Genomic DNA, 15998 nt, shown 5'->3' with positions numbered 1-15998 from the left:
GCGTCTGACTTTCCTGAGCCGTCCTGCCTTCCTTGTCCATGAAAAGGGTTGGTCACAGTGCACGGAGAGCAGGGAATGGTCTGCGCTCTCTACCACACGGTTCACAGAACAGCAGCCTTGGCCTGTTTGTGTCTCCCAGGAATCAGCCACTGATCACCTGCGGCGTCCCTCGGATCGCGGTCCCGGTCCCCCTGCACCCGCGTGGCCAGCGGTGCAGAGCACATCATTCCTCAGGAGGTCGCAGGGCACCCGTTCAGGGCCGGGTCTTCCAGCGAGGCCGTCCTGGCGCGACCCCTCAGGGCTGTCAGGTGCGTCGGCTGCTCTCTTGTTGTCAACGGGTGTCAGCAGGACAGGATGCGACCGCCGGACCCACACGAGCCCCTCTGCAAGGACTTTGTCTCCTGACGCAGCTGCACGGGCGCAGAGTTCCCACAACAGCAATGCCGACACGTAGGTGGGCTCACTGCTGATCCGCTCGGTGCTCCAATGTAAAGAAATGGAGACGTGACGCATTTTCTGAAAAGTCTGATTTCTGACCCAACAATCCCCCTTTCAATCCTTTATTACTTTTTGAAAATTGCTTTAAATGTCCTCAAGAAAAATTATTCCTGCAGTGACAAATGGCTTGCTTGCCTTGGGATCCAACTGTCCTTATAGTCAACTAATGTAAGAGTTTGGGTTAATATAAAAAAAGCCTGGGAAAGATGTGTTTTTTTCTAACCTAATTATCCTTTGTTCTCCCAGATTGCATTAGTGGGTGTCATCGTTACAGGACACCATATCTTACTTGTTCACCAGTCCCTCATGCTTCTGCACTGTCCTTTCTGGGATGGCTGTGTCCCTGTCCCCTCTGCCCACAAAGAGTGGACGTAAACCCGGGGAGAGCCGGCAGGTAGGACCCAGCACACAGAAAACCATCTGACATAAAGAGTGTCTCTCTGGAGGACTTCTTTAGGAAAAGATAAAAACCACTTCAGAGATAATTTCACCCTTCTTTAGGTTGATTTAACCCAAATCTGGCTTGTCCTCCCCACAGGCTCTGGGGGCGGACCCCCACCTCCACGCGCTGCTGCCCTGCCTCCCCTCACGGGGCCTCGCCGGCCTCTCCCCTCCCCATTGCAGCTTCTCATTCATGATGTTCCTTCCTAAAAGGGAAGTGAAGGAAAGAATTTGTTTTTCCCCAGACGGGTGGTAAGGAAGAGCTGGAGAGATCAAAGTCGCGGACCTGACGCCTTTCAGCTCCTTATCGGTCTTTTTGGCTCATTTAAATATTTTAGCAAATAAATGTCAAGCCAATAAAGCTACCTGGTCTGAGGACGCTTGCAATTATTCGTGGAAAGTAATTAAACGATCTCAATATTCTCTGCGATACCCTCCGCAAAGCACACCCGCGCGCGTACGGGCCCATGGGAGAAATGGCCTGGTTGTCCCGTCTCTGGAAGGCGAGGGAGATGAGCTATAGCTCTGAGCCGGCCGGTCTGGAGGCAGGTGGCTGACGGCAGCCAGCTCTGTCATCCGGGTGCCCTCTTTACACACATCCCCGTCAGGACAGCAGTGAGCGCGTGGTGGGAACTTGGTACAGGCTGGCTCTCACGCGCACGCCCTCCACTACTGGGCTGTAGGCTCCTTGAGACTCCTTGAGGCCAAGAAATCCTTTCCGGTTACTTTCCATGCCCCCATAACCAAGCTCAGTGTTGGGCACAGTGGAAAGACTCAGACTTTTAAGACTTCATCCTTTATCCATGGGTGGAACTTCCTTTGTTCCCCTCAGCGCTGCCGTATGTCCTCACCGGGCTCTGTGCTGGGGCGGCCGGGAAGGGCTGCACCTGTCTGGCCCCTTCCTCGCCTTGCAGGGGCGGGGTGGTCCCAAGCAGGAAGAGAGAGGCAGGCACCTGTCCTCCCAGCTCCTTCCCAGCCAGGCTGGGCCCTAGAGGGTCCCAACTCTCACTGGGCAGCCTACAAGCTGGTAACTGCCTCCTCTATTCTCCCCTGGGCCTGGGGACACAGATACTAGCCCCTCGTGTTTCCTTGTCCTGTTTTCTTTCCTTGAGCTCTGTAGTCCCATAACCCACACAGTTGTAAGCAGTGCCTTTGATGAGCTCCTCTTAATCTCCCCTTTGGAATATGCCAGTCAGTTTTTGCTGGGATCCCGACCAATAAAATCAAGACTCTTCTAGACATTGTTGTTTGCTTTTTTTAGAAGATGCTTATTTTTACTCCTCTGAGAAGACAGATCTAGGAGGTTAGTGGGGAAATCAGGTTCTCTACTAGCTGGCCAGTTTTGCCCTATAATGCGGCCTGTTCCTTCTGTGTTTGGAACCCCAGAGCCTGTGGTCCCGGAGCCTCTGCTTTGTGCTGAGCAAGTCTCAGTGGGGCCAATGGTCCCCGATGGTCCCGAGTGGAGCACAAGCCTGTGCCTTCCTGCTGCTGGGGATGGCCCTGCACCCTGCTGGGTCCTTTGCACTGTTGTCGACTGGCCAAGCCTGCCTTCCTCTTCAGGTTAGGAGCCTCTGGGGGGCACAGTGGGGTTTCACTCCATTTGGCTCTCCCAATAGCTGCTGAAGAGGCTGGCTTCCGCGTTTGTTGAATGCCGACCCCAACTTTTACTTCTTTCAGAGCCTGGACAGACCCCAGGTGGTGGTGGTGATGGTGATGAGGACCATTTAGGTGTTCCCACGGTCATGTGATTTCCATGGCTGGACCCGCAGGTTCTAGTGGCCTAAGTTTCGTCTCCATGATTCAGAAATGACAGTGTGTCATTTTCTCTGAAACCAGTTCCCAGGATAAACGGCAGGACAGGAAGGTGACAAAGTAAAATATTAGTTACTGCCCTTGAACATTCCATAGAAACTAAACCGTTAACAATGGGAGGTTGTCAGAAATGTGAAGTCCTTCCACGTGTGTCGTATTTGTCAAGCCGTGTGTTGAGATATGAGCACCATGCCTGTTCCATTCTATTATAAGGAAGGCAACTGTGGAAATGCTCATAAAGCTTGCCCATTGTTTGTGATCATGGGTAATGCAGTTCATCTTTTCCATTTTTGATACCTTGGATCTATATATGATTATCCTTAAAATAATTCACCGTGTGCAGAATCAAAAAACCTGGCAGTTTGTATCTTCCAAGCCCCGTATCTCTAATTTGGGATTGCTGGGTGAGCCACTCTGCTGAGATGATATTTTAATATCTTTTACATTGGATGAAAAGATGAGCATTTTTGGATCTCTTGCTCATTAATTAGTGGTATTTCACTCCCACTGACAAAAAAAAAAAAGGTGTGCATCCATTCTTGTTTAGAAAGCATATACCAACAATTTAAGAATTGTAATTAGAGCAAACAACTGAGAAAAGTGGAGGCAAGGGGTAAGGGAGTTGAAGAGTGAGAAGTCACATGCCAATATCATCACCACCATCACTATGATGATCATGAGTACACCTTCACTATCACTATGACAACAATGAGCATCATCATCACCATCACTGTCATCGCTGTCCCCATCATCACCACCGTCATCGCTGTCCTCAGCACCATCATCACCATCACCACCATCATCACAATCACCACCACCATCATCATCATCACCACCATCACCACCACCACCATCACCATCACACCATCATCATCATCATCAACATCATCACCATCACCATCACCACCATCACTACCATCACCACCACCACCACCACCACCATCATCACCATCACCACCACCATCACCATCATCACCACCATACCACTATCACCACCATCATCACCATCACAACACCATCATCACCATCACCACCACCACCATCACCATCATCACCACCATCACCATCACCACCATCACCACCATCATCACCATCACCACCACCATCACTACCGTCATCATCACCACCATCACCATCACCACCATCATCACCATCACACCACCACCATCATCACCATCATCACCACCACCATCACTACCATCACCATCACCACCACCATCATCATCACCATCACCATCATACTACTATCATCATCATCACCATCATCACCACCACCACTACCATCACCACCATCACCACCACCATCACCACCATCACCACCATCACCATCACCACCATCACCATCACCACCACCATCATCATCATGATCAAAGTCATGATGAAATGAAAATAGTCAGCATTTGCTAACTCTACGTGTTCAACGTTTAACGTCATATATCAGTTTTGTCATAACCTTTTGAGACAGGTAGATTCTTATCCCCAATATACAGATGAGGAATGCGAAGTGCAGGGAAGGTTAAATAAATGGGCCAAAGTGATTCAAACCCACAGCCTGACTCCAAAGCATGTATTCTTATCAGTTAAGCTATATGCGTGTAAACAGTATGGCTGTGTGTGCACACTGGCATTTCCTGTGTGTAGTGCCGTGTAGGAAGGCAGGCTGGCCGGGTACAGGTAACATTGCTTCTGCAGGTAAGCCACGCCCCAGACACTCAGGAACACCTACTCTTGGTCTTCTCTCTGATAAACTTTCCTCCTTTGGACTATCCCTTTCCCTCCTGCCTCCTTTAGTGGTGTATGGCCCCCCAGGCCCTTTTCCTGCACAGGAAGTGCCTGATGGCTTGTACAGGAATGGCATAGAGGGTCATCTTTGGTGCCAGATCTATGACCCTGTTACTCTGGTGTGGTTGTTCCCTGTATGACCTGTGAGCGTTGCATGGATGGCCTTCACTTCCCCAAACTCCCTGGAGCCATGCCCTCTGGTCATCTCGTCCTCCTCTGACACGAGCTTGCCCCCCGCCCCCCAGCCGACCTGCTTTGCCAATGGGACGGAGCATTTGATGCCCACAGATACGTCTGCTCTTCCTTTGGACCTTGGTCACTGCCACGTGCCCATGTCTGGGTAGCTTGCTGGGGGGAGTGGAGTCCTCTTGGCGGGGCTGAGACCAGGCAAGTCCCGGCAGGGGTCCCCGGAGCAGGGTCAAGACCAGCTGAGACCAGCAGAGCCGCCCCAGGGACACAGAGATTGTGAGAAGGAGCCCGTGGTTTTCACTGAGGCTGCTGAGTTTGGGCGGGCTGTTAGGGAGCAGCAAAAAGGCAGCAGATACCTGATACCATGCGTCTGGAGCAAAGCCTTATGACAAAGGAAAGGGGGTGCTGCATGCGCCAGAATTGTTTGTGGGGTCTGAGCGCACTTGTGGGACTCTGCTCCACGGAGGTGCCCTCCTTGCACTCCTCCCCGAGCTCGGGCTGCCCTTCCCGCCCTGGGATGACTGTTTTCCTCCTTCCCGTCATGCCGCCCTTCAGCCTGATGCCCAGAGGGTTGTGAAATGTCTCGAAAGCGCCTGGACACTGGGGACGGGGAGTGTGTGGAAACGGGGTGGTCAGAGGAGTGAGCCCTGTGGGGGGACGGGCTGCCCCCACTCTCCCTTGTCCGGGGACTGACGTTGGCTGCGATAAGCCTGGCCTGGGACAGGGGTTGCCTGTGGGCGGTGGGGGGTCCTTACCCTCAACTCAAGTGGCAGAAATGCAGCCAATGGCCTTGGGGTTTATTGTCTACACAAACATCTGTCCCCTGAGGCAGGGGACAAATGACCTGTCCTCCAAGCCACAGATGCCAGACCGCCGTATGTCACCGTCACTCTGCTTCCCCTTCCATTTCCTTTATGGCGCTGACCATCAGCAAGGGGATAGTGTCCATGTCCCTGAGGACTGTCTGCCTCCTGCTGACTGCTCCTGAGTCCCACTGGCCACCCCATGCCAGGACAGTGCCTGGGACCCCAGAAGGTCCCTGGATATCCTGTGATGAGCACAGACCTCGAGACATCAGCCCCTCCCTCGTATGTAAACAGTAGACATCGTAAGTCTTATTTTTGAAAATGTCGATGGCAAGACTCTTGCTCTACTGTTGGTTCACGAGCGATCCTGCAGTGAGGCTCCTGCTCTCAGGGCCTCGTCTGGGCACCCGAGGAAAGAAACCTCATCTGTGGTTCCTGCTCTTTCAGCACAAGAGACAAGTTTTATTAGGATGATTTTTAACTCTTCTCCCTCTGCATCTCCCTCAGATGTCATGAGTAGAAGAAATGCATTAACTAAATACTAATGCTTAACAAGAAATGGTTTGTTCCTCCCCCTTACATCAAAGACATCGCTGTGACTAACGAGAGCTCATGAAGGGCAGAGATGACCTGTGTCTGGTCCCCACCTGCCAGCCTCCTCTGGCCAGGGGAAGGGCAGTGGTGCCCGAGCCGGCCCTCTTCCCTGTGCCCGGTCCAGGGTAGACCTGCTTCTGCTCAGTCCTGACGGCCCGGGGCTAGTATCACGCCCTCCGGCTCTGATGGAATTGTTTCATGAACTTAAATGGACGGGTACCCCTGCTCATCCCCTAAAGGCCCCACTTGAGCACCAGCTACAAAACTGGTGGCATCTGGTGACAAACGAAGGCACCAGGCCCTTTGCTGAGAGCTTGTTCGGAGGAGCAGCTCATCACAGGAGAGCCTGACCCGCCTGACTGCCCTGGATTCATTCTGTTTCTCAGCGCTCCCAGGAGGCACTTGCCGTTGAGCCGGTGTTTAGGTGACAGCACAGGGGTGCAGCCTCTAAGACACGTGTCTCCGCCAGGTGCCAGTACCGCCTAGTGACCCAGGACACACCCGATCCATTTTCTGAAGGTAGATTATTCTCTCGAGAATCACAGGCATGTTCTGCCATGTGTGTCGGTACTGGGACTAGGGATTTTGTTGAAAATACATTTTTATTTACATAAATGCCAGTGTTCGTTGCATATGGAGTCTCTCCCCCTCCCTCCCAGGGGCTTATGCATCCAGCGCTAGTGGATGGGGGGGTTCCAGCAAACACTAATCCTACAGAAATAGTACAAACGCAAAGTTGCAAATACGAGAACCTTGTGAAAGTTTTGAGGTTATGGGAATAGGGAGAAGAATGTCCATGCACTTGGCTGGGGACAGAGAAGGCGTCATGGGGAAGCTTCTGGAATCGGTCTGGCAAAGCTTCTGGGGCTCTGCCTCCCTCGCCCTCTCCAAGGTGGCTCTTCCGCCTCCGCTGTCTTAGTTGTGAATTCCTAGCACTAAGACCGTCAGCTTCAGAACACATTACCCTGGGTGACAGAGAGGAAAAGGCAGACCAGTTCTCGCCGGTGACCTTCGTGTGGATACTTCAAGGTTCACTTGAACACCAGGGCTGTTCTGAAACCCTCGTGGGAAAGCATACCCAAACCCTACCCAAGGCTGCCCTCACTGCTTTACTTCGCAGAAACCATCACCCTGTTGATATTTGGGACGTAGTAAAGGATGTTGTCGGCACAAGCTGCTAATTTTCCAGGTGTTGGCTCCTGGAAGACACGGATCTTTCTGATAACGTGTGGTTTATTTGCAGCACTAAGCCCCTGAACTTGTAGGAACTTGTAGGAACGCTCTGCCAGTTGGCTTTCCCTGTCTCATCTGACTATCTGAGAGTGACAGGCACGGGCCACACCTGACGTTGTCCTTGCACGCTGCCCCCGCACACCCCCGTGCCCCGCCCAGGATCTGCTCACCTCTGTGGGGCTTCCTTCTTAATTGGGACCTGCCGCGCGGTGGCCAGAAGGCCGTGGGCTCGCAAACATCACTCGGGGATGGGAGGCAACTTTCCAGTCCAGTTCTGGCCACCGTCTGAGAGGCTCTTCTTGACCTGATTTGGGTCACGTGTGGCCTGGGGTGGGGGGGTGTGGAGCGGCCTGGGTCCAGGAGACTACACTTGAACAAAATGAATGGGGCAGGATCATTCTAGACCAGGGGAGGGGCATTCCCCAAAGGAAAGGATCTGGACGGACAACCACACTCCTTATCTCAGAAGGGATCGTTAGGGACAGGAGTTCGACACTTGTGCAGGGTTCTTGGCTGATTCCTTTGAGTGGTGAAACATGGCTTGAGGGCCTGAACCACGTCTCGTGAAGAAGGACAGCTTCTCTCCTGAGAGGAGAGTCAAGAGCCCGGCGCTCAAGTGACGGAGCCCCCGGCGCCCGGAGACAGCGTGCAGGGAAGGCGAGGTTGGTCCCGACGACCGCCACCGCCAGTGGTTACCGCGGGGCTGTGCCTCGCTGGCAGGCTGGAGAGGGGCTCGCAGGCGGCTGGAAGATGTTTGGAAGAGATGGAGTCAGGACCACCGCCTGTGATGCTTTCTGGGGGGCGGGGGGCGGTGCCCGGGGACAAAGGTCCTGGGCACACCACGCGTTCGTTGGGCAGCCGGGCTTCTCGGTTCTGTGCCGACGCAGCTGTGTCCTGGGCAAGTTCATAAGGCTATCTGTGCCTCCAAAGTAAGACACTGTACCAGACCCTTCTCCCCGGAAACTCTGTGTCTTCATGAACGGAGCCTGTCTGAGTAGCTGGGGTCACTTAGTACCTAAGTACGTGTGTTCCTGGCCTGCTTCAAAGGGAGAATTCAAGATGCTGTTTGTAGCTGAGGGACCACGAGCTTCTAAAACAGGAAGTCTCAGGGCGCCTGGGTGGCTCAGTGGGCTAAAGCCTCTGCCTTCAGCTCAGGTCATGATCCCAGGGTCCTGGGATTGAGCCCCGCATCGGGCTCTCTGCTCGGCAGGGAGCCTGCATCCCCCGCTCCTCTCTTCCTGCCCCGCTGCCTACTTGTGATCTCTGTCTGTCAAGTAAATACACAAAATCTAAAAAAAATAAAAAAATAAAAAAATAAAATAAAATAAAACAGGAAGTCATACCTTGACACACAACGTCAGCGCTGCTTTTCAGACGCTTCATGAAACAAAAGTGGACAAACTCACGTGACGCTCCTGAGCTGAGGGACCCCAGCCAGTGGGGACAGGGCTCTCCTGACACAGTCATGTGGCTGTCTGCCTGCCCAGGACTCGCTTTCCCCCGTGTACACTGAGGGGACCCAGAGGCATGGTCTTGCAGACACTTTCCAACCCACCTGCCACGCCCATCGGCTTCCTTCGGCCACGAGACGCAAACGTGGACGGGCTCCATCCTCATCACTGGACCGGTGACCCTCCTTCCCTACCCTAAAGGAAGTGCGAAGTGCACGTGTGTTACGGAAATACATTCATGCGTGAGTTTAGGTGGAAAAACCAGGTAATATATTCGCGGATACCACGAGGCCATCTTTGTAAAAACACGCCCACTTGAGCATTTTTGGAGGGGAGAAGTTCCAGGGCAGTGAGATCTGGGGTTGCTTAATTTACTTTTTCCTTGGTGGTCTGTGCTGTCTCCTTTTTCCTTAATGATAAGGCTTTATATGGAGCATTAAATTTCATTTTGTTCATTTTGCTACGTTCATGTCTCGGAGTTTTGGGGGTGTAATGAGGGGTACCAATGCCCCACTAGGAATCAGCGCTGAAGGACCAGCTCCTGCTTCCCCGAGGACTGATTTCCGTTTCCCTGGGAGATAAACTTTCTTCCAGCACCTTCGAAGCCCCCCAGGGCCCCCGTGGGTTACCCTGGCCCTCTGCACCTGCGGAGCAGTGCTCCTCCCCCGCCCTCAGGCAGCCTGCGCCTCCTCGACTCCTGGCAAGTGGGCTCCCGTCTCTTCCTCCCAAGACTCCCCGGCAGAGGCCACCTCTTTTCTAAATTCTGACCAAAGCCACGAAATAAAAGGCAGCAGACGGGCTACCGCGTGCCACATTCCATCAGACATTCTGTTTGATATGAAAGCACTCTCGCTTTGATACGCCCCTCTGGGCTGCCCTGTGAAGGATGTGAAGTCGGGGGACCCCTCCTCGGCTGTCTGTGTTGCCCAGCACCGGCGAAGCCCGCACACAGTAGATGCTCAGTAAACGTGAGCGGCACCTGCTTTGAAACATGGTCAGAGCAACCCAGGAGATAGTCATTTCAGGTGGTGTGTTGCCGACTTCTTAAAGTTCATGTTATGAAGAATTTCACATATACTCAAAAGAGGGAGCAGCCCAATAATCCCCCCCCGCATCTGTCCCCTCCGTCACCTGCCTCCCATCGGCACTGAGCTTTCGTCAGTCATCTACCTGCCCCTTCTGTTTCTTTCGCGGGACTGTTTCCGTGCCAGTCCCGGATGGACCATGTCACCTGCACATCCTTCACTCTGTCCCTAAGTGATGAGGATCTTTCCAGATGCAGCCCTGCGACAGCGCGCCCTGCAATCGCTTGTTCATGGAGAAGCGTGGGCTTGAAGAGGAGGCGGGCAGATGGGCAGGGACAGGCTGCCGCGAGGCTGAGAGCCGGGTCAGCCGGTGGTCACGCGGCCCCGCTCCCCTGCTCGGCCGGCGGGGGCTTTGGCTCACCTGTGGGAACTCGGGGCCTTGGTTACCAGGTTTTTCATGAGAGAGGCCTGGTGCGCTTGCCTGAGGCAGGGGAATGAGGTGGTGTTTGTGTGACTTTGGGAGGCTGGGTCAGTGTTCTTGGCAGCTGGGGGGCCGCCTCCAGGGGCCGGCCGGGGAGGGGTGTCCCCACGGAGGTCGGTTTCGTGGCTGTGGCCGCACCTGTGAGCGTGGAGGCCGCGTCCTGCACTGACAGGTGCCTGGTTTGAACGGGAGGATCGGCCATCCCACGCTGGCGGGGGCCCCCGGAGAAGATGGCTCCGCAGCCCTGTTTCCTGATCTATTCCTGGATCTGCAGCCCTGATTGAAGCATCGCTATGGCAACGGGAGAAAGGAAACGAAGGAGTTCACGAATGTAATGTGCGAGGCACACCTACCCGCGCAGTAAGGGACAGCTTGACTCCTCCACATTATGGAGCGCCTGTTGTTTAAGGGATGTGGATGCAATCTTTTCCCTCCCCTTCAAGAGTGCTACTGGCCTAGAACGAGGTAAAAGTGAGCCCCAGAGGGATGATCAGAGGACGGGAGGTGAGGAGGAAGGCACAGGAGCCTCCCCGAGTCTCCAAGCCACAGAGCCAGGTCTGGTGCTCCCTGGGGGCTGACTCTGAGGCTCGATGCCCGGCTGGACCACCCAGGTCTGGGAACCGGGCCCTTGTGCTCGTGCTGGACGCACAGGTGCCGACAGAGGGCGGCGGGCACTCCCGGGTGAGCACACTACCTCGCCACCCCCGCAGCCTGCTGGCCACATGCCTGTCCCCTGTCACTGCAGCGCTGGGTGGGAGGCATTCTGGGGGTGGAGGACAGGTCGCACACCCCATGTACCGGGGTGACTGCAGGCCGGGCTGTGCTGGGATCCGTCAGGGCGTGGGTGCAGGGGACCAGGCACACAGTGTGTGCAGTTGTGCGTGGCCTACAGGGCGTGGGAGCTCCCCACAGTGCCAGCGGTGCTGGCAGTCATGGTGGCCATGACAGTGGGCTCACCTGTGCTACCCCCTGAGCAGGCGGCGGGCGGCGTTCCCTGTGGCCTGCGTGTCTTACCACCGAAGCCCACCCTGCCCAGCACCCTTGGGGGTGGTCCCCACTATGGGGACGTGGCCTCCCAGTGACAGCCTGTGGAGGGGGCTTGTGCACACACACATATGCACACATGTGTACACACCCCCACACGCACACACACACACACAACCTCCCATGTGTGCACACACACAGTGACATGTACACACCCAGCCATGCACGGGTGCACACATGTATGCACACACATGCACACACACCTCACACATGCAAACACCCCCATACACACACGTGCACACACACACATACATGCGCGCACACACACACACCTCACACACACATACATACACGCACAGGTGCACACACACACACATACCCACACATGCACCGGCACGCATACCACACGTGTACATGTGCACACACACATACACACATGCACACACATACACACACCCACACATGTACATGTGCACACACCCCACACGTGTACACGTGCACACACACGTATACACATACACATACCCCACACAAGTACACACACACCACAGAAATACCCCACACAGAGCACACACAAATACCACGCTCAGACAGGCGTACACACACACATACATACACTGATACACGCACACACACACACAGCCCAGACACACACACACACAGACACACACAGACTGTAACATACATATACACTCGTGTGAAATTCACATATTCGTTGGTTCACAAATATTTATCGAACAGTTGCCATGCGGTGCGGTCCTAAGGCTGAGGACACATCTGTGGAAAAGTCACGGAACACCCTGGCCCAGCGGAACTTACACTCTGGTCTACATGACCTGGTCTCCTCGTCCTGCTTGGCAAATCTAGCTTTGCAGAGAGTTCTCATTTTCCTGGAAGACCTGGGGCATTTGCACTGGAACTGACACCAGGCAGCCCATGGCGCCGTGACCTTCCCCAGAGCTCCTGAAGTGGCGTGGACGAGGGGCCGGTGGGCTGCCTGTGTCTTGTCCTCCCTGCTGGCTCTGGCCTGCCGGCTCTGCGGACGGGAGCAGCCATCCAGGGGGCTTACTGGATGGTACCCAAGGGTCTTCCCACCTCACGGGCATATCCCTTTATTCCTCTGCACACACGCACCGTCGGGCCTCCAGGAAGCTTAAATCAGACTCCCCCAAGGGGGCAGTGCTGCTGAATGGACGATGGGAGCTAAGCCAACTCTCTGTCCGGTCTCTGTCGTGAATCAGTGCCCAACGCCATGTCCAGGATAATGGGCGGAGGCCCTCCTGCCTCCCTCCAGAGCCCTCGGACCCCACAGCTGCTTCCATCAACCTAATGCACCCCAAGCCAGTGCACACTACCTCCCTCCACGGCGGGAGGGGGTAGAGGGCAACGCTGCTGGCCAGGCTCCATCAGGCACCTGCCAGCCTCCCTCATGGCAGCCCACGGCGTGGCTCTGACCTCCAGGGACAGCTATGCCCATTGAGCATCTTTTCATGTGGTCATGGGCTGTTTGTGTCTCTTGTTTGGAGAGATGTTTATTCAAAACCTTTGCCTATCTCTTTATTTGGGTTGTTTGTGTTTTGTTGTTGAATTGTGGACACTCTTCGTATAATCTGGAAACTAGAGACCTTCCGGACGCGTGATTGCAAACCCCCTCCCCACCCTGCGGTTCGTCTTTCTGTTCTCTCAAATGTCTTTGGAGCACACAGGTCTTTAATTTCGATCAAGTCTAATTACCTGCTTTCCCTTTTGTTGCTTATGCTTTCGTTGTCCTGGCCAAGGACCGTCACCAAATTCAAGGTCATGGGAATTTACCCCTGTGCTTTTTTGTAAGAATTTTATAGTTCTGATGCTTAGGTTTTATACTTAGATTTTTTTACCTGATAACTTAGCACGGCTTGTCACATGGAGATGGGGGACCACCGTCCTTACTCTCTCCGTGCTACTGTCTTGGCCTCCGTAAGATCTGAATAAAGTGGAGTTTGGGAAGGGAGACATGACGGAGGCTCTAAGGGACAGCTTTGTGACAGGGTGGCTTCCCAGTGCCCAAGGCACAGAGCGTCTGTGTTCATCCCACACAGCCCTGCCTTCAGGGTAACCGACCGCAGACCTGGCTCAGGGGATGCTGCTCCAGGCTGGGTCCTGGTGGCTCTGCTGGGTCCTGGGGCTCTGCTCTCCCTGCTTCTGGACTCCACTCCATTCCCTTGTCTGCTCACCTTTCCTGCAAAGTGCAGGGTTCTTCTGCCCATGGTTTTCAGAGGAGCCGTCTCCTGGCCAGACAGGGCCCCAGATCCCCTGCCTGACCCTGCCTGCAACATCTGACCTGAGAACGGGGCCCGGCCTCCCCCCAGACCTCATCTCACCTCCTCTCTCCAGGCCCCTCCCAGGCAGAGCTGTCCTGTCTCTCAGTCTGTCTCTCTCTCTCTATGTATCTCACTCCACCCACCCCCGGTCTGTCTTTCTGTCCTTCTCTCCCTCCCTCTTTCCTCAGACCCTCCCAGCGCCCTCTCCATCCCCGCTGTGGGTGCCTGGTTCCCCTGAGTGTGTGTCTGTTTCTGGACTGAAGCTCCTCGCGGTCAGGGATGGGATCCTGCACTTTCAGAGCCTGGTAAGGGCCAGGCACACCCTCGACGCTCGCTAAGTGTTGGGTGGTGAGTCGAGGAGGTCCCAGTGGAGCCTTGGAGTGCACTTGTGTTTTCGTTCTAAACAGAAGAACCGGGAGGCCGGGCAGGGCCCTGTGGGGTGACTAGACTGTGGCACGGTCCTGTTTCCCAAGGGCAGGGCGGGGAGGGGGGCTGCGCAGGTGAGGTTTCTGGAAGCATCAGCAGACTCACTCCCCCTGCTCTTTTTCCCCAGCTGTCTCCGCCCTGCCGCCGTTGGGGAGCTGTTGAGTCGGTGTGGGCAGAGAGCACTTGCGTCGATCCTGAAGAATCCACGGTGGGGTGTCTGGCCCATCTCGGGCCTCTTGTGCTTGCGTGGCGTGTGTGGGCCCATCGTGGCCATTTCTCACAGGGCGCCCCAGGGGGTGGAGCTGGGGCCGACCGTTCAACCTGACGCCCTCGAGGGGAAGGGGCGCTGCCTTGCCTTCCGCTCCGCTGGGTTCTCTCTGTGGGACTGGGCAGGCAGCAAGGTGGCCACAGAGGGCTGGCCACGGAGTACAGGGGGGTCCACGCCAGCGACTCTGCTCACTCCTGGGGGATTCAGGAAGGGTCTGTTGGACCAGCCAGTTTTCTGGGATTTTTAGTTATAGAACAGAAACCCAGGAAGTCCACATGAGGGCCGAAGTGTGACCCTCGCAGGACGGGGCCCGGAAGGGTCGAGGGTCCGTGGGGCTCAGCAGCTCTCTTCTCCCGTGAGGCCTCAGCATCCTCGAGGACAGCATCGCCGACTTCCCGCTGCTGAGGGTGTGTGAGCCGCGGGGCAGCCCCTGGAAGACAGGAAACGAGAGCCCAGGGTTCTACCCTGGCGATGATGTGCTGGTGGGTCACGCCTGCGCCGTCTCCCCAGAAGCCGGCTCTGGCCATCCACAGCCGAGGTGCCTTGTCCGGGCTCCCCCCTGCCCCCCGCAGCGCCCACCGCCCAGGCCGCGCTCCGGCGTGTGCCGAGAGGGGCTGAGGAGGCTTCGGCCACCAGAGGGCCAGTCCGCGGGCGCTGCCGCACGCGAAGACCAGACCGCACTTCGCAGCTCCCCAGTCGGGTGCCGGAACGTCAGACGGAAGCTGTGGGACCCCCGGACCAGAACCGGGGCTGAGCTCCCGGACATCGGTCTCGGGGATGATGTTTTGACTCTGACACCAAAAACAAAGACAACAAAAGCCAAAAATAAACAAGTGGGACCACATCAAACTAAAAAGCTCCCACGTAGCCGAGGAGACGGCCATGAAGGGCCGCCCGCAGGACGGGAGGACGTATCTGCACACCGTCTGTCTGGGAAGAGGCTAATGTCCCAAACACACAAGGACACACCCAGCTCCACAGCATAAAGAACAAAAACCAACCAACCGGGGGAAACAAACTCAAGAGGGAGCAGCGACCCGAGCGGGCGTTCCTGCGGAGAAGACGCACCCTCCCGAGACGTCCCTCAGCATCGCTCATCGTCAGGGAGAGGCAAGTCAGAGCCACGAGGAGACACCACCTGACCCTGGTCAGGGGGAAGGCATCGTGACGACCAGCGCGGGCGGTGCTGGCGAGGATGCCGGTGGGGGCGGGCTGCCGGCGTGGTCTGGTAGTCCCGCTTCTGGATGTTATCCAAGGGAAATGCAAGTGTTACAAAGAAGGACTCCTGGGGGCGCAGGGGTGGCTCCGTCGGGCAGGCATCGCACTCCTGATTTCAGCTCAGATCATGATCTTGGGACTGGGACTGAGCCTGTGTCGGGTCCCCTGCTCAGCGGGGAGTCTGCCTCTTCCTCTGTCCCTTCCCCTGATCTCTCACTCTCTCTCAAATAAATACATCCTTAAAAAAGGAAGGAATTCCTGTCATTTGTCACAACACGGGTGAAACTGGAGGGCATTTTAAAAAAGATTTTATTTATTTAAGAGAGAAAGAGAGAGCACAAGCAGGGGCGGGAACAGAGAGAGAGGGAGCAGACTCCCCACCGGGCAGGGAGCCTGACATGGGACTCGAACCCAGGACTCTGAGATCATGACCTGAGCTGAAGGCAGGAGCTTCATAGACTGAGCCTCCCAGATGCCCCTCTAGGTTGTT

The sequence above is a fragment of the Lutra lutra genome, chromosome 9 (assembly GCF_902655055.1).
Source record: "Lutra lutra chromosome 9, mLutLut1.2, whole genome shotgun sequence".
NCBI lineage: Eukaryota > Metazoa > Chordata > Mammalia > Carnivora > Mustelidae > Lutra > Lutra lutra.
The sequence above is the reverse complement of the archived record's forward strand: the minus strand, read 5'-3'. Positions refer to the sequence as shown.